Source organism: Aotus nancymaae, unplaced genomic scaffold, assembly GCF_030222135.1.
Source record: "Aotus nancymaae isolate 86718 unplaced genomic scaffold, 86718_ANA_hifiasm-v0.15.2.pri h1tg001260l, whole genome shotgun sequence".
Lineage (NCBI taxonomy): Eukaryota > Metazoa > Chordata > Mammalia > Primates > Aotidae > Aotus > Aotus nancymaae.
The window spans coordinates 15001-22399 of record NW_026989676.1 but is presented as its reverse complement, the minus strand read 5'-3'; the positions used below and the strand labels follow the sequence as shown (position 1 = coordinate 22399).

At 57.5% G+C, this 7399-nt stretch overlaps 1 long non-coding RNA gene across 1 annotated transcript in view; it reads left to right on the top strand.

The window, feature by feature from the left end:
* Positions 1 to 450: 450 nt before the first annotated feature.
* Positions 451 to 7399, top strand: part of LOC135273372 (uncharacterized) — a 20937-nt gene continuing 13988 nt past the window's right edge. Inside the window, exon 1 of the long non-coding RNA XR_010341156.1 lies at positions 451 to 533. This is a non-coding gene — a long non-coding RNA (uncharacterized LOC135273372). The remainder of the gene's footprint in view (positions 534 to 7399) is intronic.

The following is a 7399-nucleotide window of genomic DNA, read 5'->3' as shown; positions in this document are numbered from 1 at the left end:
CCTGTATACCTTCCGAGCTCTCTGTGTACGTGTAACAGTGCGTATTCACCTCAAGAGGGAAGCGATTTTTTTTTCCTTTTTTTTTTTCCTTCCCCGCCCCCGGAGTCTTGCTCTGTCGCCCAGGCTGAAGTGCAGTGGTGAGATCTCGGCTCAGTGCGACCTCCACCTCCCGAGTTCCAGCGATTCTCCTGCCTCAGCCTTTCGAGGGCCTAGAGATGGTGGTTTCGTCGCGTGGACCGGGCTGGTTTGGAACTCCTGACCTCAGGCGACCCGCCCGCATCTGCCTCTGCCTCTGCCTCTGCCTACTAGAGTGCAGGGGTGACGGGCGTGGGCCGCTAGGCCCCGGCCTGCTTTTTCTTTTGTCACTAGAAAAGAAAATAGTGCGGGCCCTCTCGTGATCACGGTATAAACCCTTCTATACTGTGGAATACGGCGCGCGTGTGCGTGCGTGCGTGCGTGCGTACGTAGGTGCGTGTGTTTCTGTGTGTATTGCCGAGTCATGGTGCTTCCTTCCCCCGCAGGGGCTCCGCTCGGTTAGTTGTGGGGATAATGCCTGGGAGGGTGCCGGGCTGACACTTGCATATGTTGTCTTCGGGCGTCACCTAGCGGTCACGGTTCTTGAAGGTCTAGGCGGCATACGGGACGCTCTGGCCGCCCGCCCGCAGTCAGGAGCGATTGTGGCTTCTCTCCGCTACCCGCCGCCCCGCCCACGCCCCGAGCTCACCCGCCCCCGCCCCGCCCCGCCCCCACCTTGGTCCGTCCGTCCGTCCGTCCGTCCCCCTCACTCCCTCGTTGCCCAGAAGACCCCTGGAGACCCTGGCTGGGCCCGATTGTTCTTCTCTTTGATCCGTTGTTTCCCTTTCTCTCTTCGTGTCTTTTTTTTTTTTTTTTTTTTTTTGAGACGGAGTTTCGCTCTTGATACCCAGGCTGGAGCGCAATGGCGCTGTCTCGGCTCACCGCAACCTCCGCCTCCTGGGTTCAGGCAATTCTCCTGCCTCAGCCTCCTGAGTAGCTGGGATTACAGTCACGCGCCACCGTGCCCAGCTAATTTTTTGTATTAGTAGAGACGGGGTTTCACCATGTTGACCAGGATGGTCTCGATCTCTTGACCTCGTGATCCACCCGCCTCGGCCTCCCAAAGTGCTGGGATTACAGGCTTGAGCCACCGCGCCCGGCCTCTTCGTGTCTTTTTAACCCATATGGACTCTGCTGCCTGGGTTTTATGGATGACAGCTCCACTTTAGGCCTTGCCGTTAGTGGGGACTTTCCTGATTCTCCTCAGTTGTAGTGAAAGCAGGTAGATGTCAAGAGCGTGCAAGTAAATGGCATTTCCCAGAAGTCATCGAATGGGTGTGGAGGAAGAAACATGCGGTGCCCCCCTTTCAAGGCAGCGATGCCAGCAATAATGAATTAGGTGTCATTGCTGGAGTCGGCTTGTTTCCTGAGTTGCCCTCCGTGCCCACCCCCACCCCAGGCTTGAAAACATTCTAGAATAACCCACTGTGCCTCCGTCCCTTCCCCTTCCTCTTTCTGTCCCCTTCTGCTTGCTCCCCTCGGTTTCTCTCGTTCCAGTCAGGCATATCCTCTCCACTCCACCCCCACCCCCACTCCTTAGGTAAATTCAACCACCCTGGCCTGGGCCCTCATAGTCATTTTTTTTTTTTCATTTTTAAGATAGAGTCTCGCTCTGTCGCCCAGGCTAGAATGCAGCGGTGTGATCTCTGCTCACTGCAACGTCTGCCTCCCGGATTCAAGCAATTCTCCTGCCTCAGCCTTCTGAGTGGCTGGGGTTACAGGCATGCGCCACCACGCCTGGAGAACTTTTTCCTTTTCTTTATACGTTAAAATTAAAGAAGTTTTTTTGTGTTTTTAGTAGAGACGGGGTTTCACCATGTTGGCCAGCCTGGTCTTGAACGCCTGACCTCAGGTGGTCCACCCGCCTCAGCCCCCCAGAGTGCTGGGATGACAGGCTTGAGCCTCCGCGTCCGGCTCATAGTCACTTTTAACGGTTACGTTAAGTGTAAATTTTTATTTTCCTGGCCAACATATTAGTAAGGTGGAAGGTGTGTCGTAGCCCCTACCTGGGCCTTACTATGCTTTTAGAGGATTAAAAAACAAGAAAATAGGCCGGGCGCGGTGGCTCAAGCCTGTAATCCCAGCACTTTGGGAGGCCGAGGCGGGTGGATCACGAGGTCGAGAGATCGAGACCATCCTGGTCAACATGGTGAAACCCCGTCTCTACTAATACAAAAAAATTAGCTGGGCACGGTGGCGCGTGCCTGTAATCCCAGCTACTCAGGAGGCTGAGGCAGGAGAATTGCCTGAACCCAGGAGGCGGAGGTTGCAGTGAGCCGAGATCGCGCCATTGCACTCCAGCCTGGGTAACAAGAGCGAGACTCCGTCTCAAAAAAAACAAACAAAAAAAAAAACAAGAAAAGATCTTTCTATCCTTTCTCCTTTTGTTTCTGTCTTCCTAATTTCCTTTTCCAGCTCTTTCTTTCTTTCTTTGTTTCTTTCGTGGTTTCTGTGTTTCCTTGTATTTTGTCTTTTTTTGCGACAGAGTCTCACTCTGTCACCCAGTTCTGTGTTTCTTTCGTGGTTTCTGTGTTTCTTTCGTTGTTCCTGTGTTTCTTTCGTGGTTTCTGTGTTTCTTTTGTTGTTCCTGTGTTTCTTTCGTTGTTTCTGTGTTTCCCTTTTTTTTTTTTTGAGACAGAGTGCCACTCTCTCACCCAGTTCTGGTTCTTTCGTTCTTTCTGTGTTTCTTTCGTTGTTTCTGTGTTTGCTTTCCTTTATTTTCTTTTTGCGAGACAGTCTCACTCTGTCACTCGGTTCTGTGTTTCTTTCGCTGTTCCTGTGTTTGTTTGTTTGTTTGTTTCTTTCTTTCTTTCTTTCTTTCTTTCTTTCTTTCTTTCTTTCTTTCTTCTTCTTTCTTTCGAGACAGAGTCTCACTCTGTCACCCAGTTCTGTGTTTCTTTCGTTGTTCCTGTGTTTCCTTTTTTTTTTTTTTTTTTTCTCCTTTTTTTTTTTTGAGACAGAGTCTCACTCTGTCACCCAGGCTGGAGTGCAATGGCGCGATCTCGGCTCGCTGCAACCTCCGCCTCCCGGGTTCAGGCGATTCTCCTGCCTCAGCCTCCTGAGTAGCTGGCATTACAGGCAAGCGCCACCATGCCCAGCTAATTTTTTGTATTTTTAGTGTAGACGGGGTTTCACCATGTTGACCAGGATGGTCTCGATCTCTTGACCTCGTGATCCACCCGCCTCGGCCTCCCAAAGTGCTGGGATTACAGGCGTGAGCCACCGCGCCCGGCCTAGTTCTGTGTTTCTTTTGTTGTTTCTGTGTTTCTTTCGTTGTTCCTGTCTTTCTTTCTTTCGTTGTTCCTGTCTGTCTGTCTGTCTGTCTGTCTGTCTTTCTTTCTTTCTTTCTTTCTTTCTTTCTTTCTTTCTTTCTTTTTCTTTCTTTCTTTCTTTCGAGACAGAGTCTCACTCTGTCACCCAGTTCTGTGTTTCTTTCGTTGTTCCTGTGTTTCCTTTTTTTTTTTTTTGTAGCTGGGATTACAGGCGCGTGCCACCGCGCCCAGCTAATGTTTGTTTTTTTAGCAGAGACGGGGTTTCAACATTTTGGCCAGGCTGGTCTCGAACTCCTGACCTTGTGATCCACCCGCCTCGGCCTCCCAAAGTGCTGGGATTACAGGCATGAGCCACCGTGCCCGGCCTCTGCGTTTCTTTGTCTCTCTTTCTCTCTCTCTCTCTCTCTCTCTCTCTCTCTCTCTCTCTCTCTCTCTCTCTCTCTCTCTCTCGCTGTTTCTTTCTCTCTGTCTCTCTGTCTCTCTGTCTTTCTTTCTAGACGGAGCCTTGCTGTGTCGCCAGGCCAGATAGTGTTTAGTACCGAATTTTATTTTCTCCATTTTCTGTCTTTTTCTTCCTTCCTTCCTTTCTTTCTTTCCTCCTCCTCCTCCTCCTCCTCCTCCTCCTCCTCCTCCTCCTCCTCCTCCTCCTCCTTCTTCTTCCCCTTCTTCTTCTTTTTTAATTTTCACCTTGATGCAGGTGGGCGAACGCTGAAAAAGGCATTAGCCTCTTCTTTCTTTCTTTCTTTCTTTTTCTTTCTTTCTTTCTTTCTTTCTTTCTTTCTTTCTTTCTTTCTTTCTTTTTCTTTCCCTCCTTCCTCCCTCCCTTCTGTCCTTTTATCTGTTCCTTTCCTTTATTCTTTCTTTCTTTCTTTGTCTTTTATACTTTCTTTTTTCCTCTCTTTCGCCCTTCTTTCCGTCATCTCTTTCCTCATTCTTTCTCTTTTTCATCTTTCTTCATTTTCCACCTTTCATCATATACCTTCTCCAGATTTTTTAAATTCTGTCTGTTTTCTCCATCTCCTTCCTCCCCGCTCCCTGCTTGCTTTCTTCCCTCCCTCCTTCCTCCATCTCTCTTTTTTCTATCCCCTCCCTCCCTCCCTCCCTCCCTCCCTCCCTCCCTCCCATCCCCCACCCCGTGTGGATTGTGAACGTGTCCTCATTCGGCGTCTCTCTGTCACCTGAACGACTCGCGCCCGAGTCCTGTGTGTTCTTTCTCCCTCCGAGATGCATCTCCAAACACCCACACGTCATGGGCTTGTCTTTTGACTCTGTCTCGGTCTACGCAGATACACGTTTGGAGGAGCGTTTCTGTGGGGTTGGGGTGGAGGGGCTGTGTTTTCGGCCTCGGGAAGACTTTCTCGACTCACGGTTTCGGTTTTGCGGTCCGCCGGCCGCCCTGCCATCCGGATGTGTCTCGGTGACAGGTTTGGGATGGTGACATGTCGCCGGTTTTCGGGCTCCATCTGGTGGCCGCTTTTATATGGTTCTCCTGGCTTCCAGAGCTCCGGTGGCAGCTGCTGAGCGAGGGGAGCGTCCCTGCTGTGAGCTAGGCAGAGCTCCGGAAAGCCTGCGGCTGTCAGCGGGGCTGTCCCTGTGGCGCCAGAGCTCTGGCGAGTCACTTGTGAGTCAGAGCACGGGCGTGCAGGGCTATATAGGGGCAGGCTGTCGCCGAGTTTCCAGGCCCGAGCGAGGTGTGCGGGCTGCCGGGGCTGGTCGACCAGCACGCCGTAGCTCCCGAGGCCCGACCCGCGACCCGCGGGGACCCTCCGGGCATGGCGCGGGTGGCCGGGGACGCCCCTCCCCGGCCCTGTCGCGGGCCTGTGCGGGCCCTGGCCGCCTGAGGCACCCGCCGAATCTCTTTTCCAAGTTCTCGTGGGGAGTCGGTGGCCGTCCTGCGCCGTCCTCCCGGGGTGCCGTACCCGGCTGCGGTCCCTCTGCTGTGATACTTTTCTTCCAAGTCCGCGTTCGTAGTCGGAGAGTGGTCCCTGAGAGCGCCTTCGGTCCCTCGTGTGTCCCTCGCGTGTGAGGGGACGGCCGAATGGGTCTCGCTCTGGAGGCACGGGTCGGCCCCTGCGTGGCACCGGTGGCCCGGAGGGCGTCCCTGGTCTTGGGGGTCGACGAGACGGCCCTGGGTGCTCCGTGTGTGGCTGCGATGGTGGCCTTTTTGGGGACAGATGTCCGTGTCGTGCGTTTCTGAGTCGGTGGTGTGGCCGGTGACTCGACCCCCTGCCCCCCAGGGTGGGTATATCTTTCACGCTGAGTTTGAATTTTGGGCCACCGGGTTGTTGCTGACACGCTGTCCTCTGGCGACTTGTCGCTGGAGAGGTCGGGCCTCTGGATGCGTGGGGGTTTATCTGGTCTGGCGGTGACCTGGCTAGCCGGCCCTGCTCTGGCTTGAGCCGCCGGCTGGGGCCCGTGTGCCTTGCCTCTCACGCATCCGTCTGAGTGTCCCGGCTCCCCGGTGCCGCCCTGGGTGGGCCCGGGTCTCCTCTGACCCACCCGGGTGTGGTGGGGAGAGGCCGATGCGGGTGGGGGGCTCCCTTCCGCCTGCGCGTGCGCTCCCCGCTGCGGGCACCTGGGGCGGTCGTGACAACCCCGCTCCGTTGGCTCCGTGCCGTGCGTGTCAGGCGTCCTCCGCTCCCTTGGGGTTGTCCGCCGTCCCTTCCCTCAGAGCGGGGCTGGCCGACCGCGGGCTGTGGTCGGCTCGGTGGTTTGGTGAGGCTGGTGAGGTCCCGTTGCTCCGCTCTGGGTCTTGTTCCGATCGATGTGGTGACGTCATGCTCTCCCGGGCTGCGACCGTTCCGCGGTGGGCGAGGGACGGACCTTCATGGTGAATGGCTCCGCTCTTCTCACCCCACCCGCGGGGGGGCCCCGTGTCTCTCCTCTCCCTGCATGTGTGGGGCTGGTGGTGGGAGGCATTAGGGGTACGGAATCCGGCCCGACCTCGCCGTGCTTCTCCTGTCGTCTGCCTGGCGGGGGCGGCGGGGTCCTCTGACACGGCAGGCATCCCTCGCTCTCGCCTCCTGTGGGTGTTGCCTTGCGGGCGCGGCCCCCCTCCGCGGCGGTGGGGGGCTGTCCCGCCGGCCCGTCGTCCTGCCCTTGCCGGGGTGGTGCGAGCGTTGGCTCCGCTCAGGCCTTTGCGGTGCTCCTGGAGCGCTCCGGGTTGTCACTCAGGTGCCCGAGGCCGAGTGGTGGTGGTGTTCCCGCCCCTGGGGCCCCCTCCTCCGGCTGCTGCCACGGGGGGTCTGCGTGTGGGTCCTGAGGAGGAGCTCAGCTCATTGGAGGGGGTGTGGTCGAGCGAGGTGCGCCTCTCCCGCGTGGGGTAAGGGGTGCCGCAGGTTTTCCTTCTCCTGCTGCCGTAGACCACGGCCCCCCCTCCCTTCCCCAGGTGTCCCTGAGCGCCTCCGTGGCTGGCCCGGTGAGGGGGCGACCGGTGGGTTGGGGGAGCGTGACCCGCCCTCGGTGAGAAAGCCTTCTCTAGCGATCTGAGAGGTTGTGCCTTGGGGTGTACCGGATTCCCCCGGCTCGCCGCCTCTCTCTGCGTTGTGGTAGCGCTGCCGTCAGCGATTGGATTCGCTCACGTGTAGGCAGAGTTCCCTCTTCTCGGTGATGGGAGAGAGAGGGGTCCGCCGGTCCCCGCGGTGGGGACCGAGCGCCGCTCGATGCCTACTGTGGCCCGCGCCTCCCCCCTCTGAGTCGGGGGAGGGTCCCGCTGGGCCTGGCCCGGTGTCCTGGCCGTTGGGGGCGTCGTAGCTTGAACGCTGGGTGCGCGTGGCGTGTCCAGTCTGGCGTGTGAGCCGGCTCTCTGTCCGCTCCCGTGCCGTGCCGAGCCGTGGCCGGTGCCGATGGCCGCGCTGTGTGCGGGGCAACGGGTCGGGCCGCCTGGGCCTGGGAAACCGTCCCCCACGGTGGGGCGTGCCGGTCTCCCGGAGCGGGACCGGGTCGGGGATGGACGAGATTCTGGGCACGTTGCCCCGGTGTCGGGCTGGTCGCTTTTGGGGCCCCCGGTGGGTGGGGTCTGGGTCCCGTGAGGGGGCTCCGCGGTGGTGCCA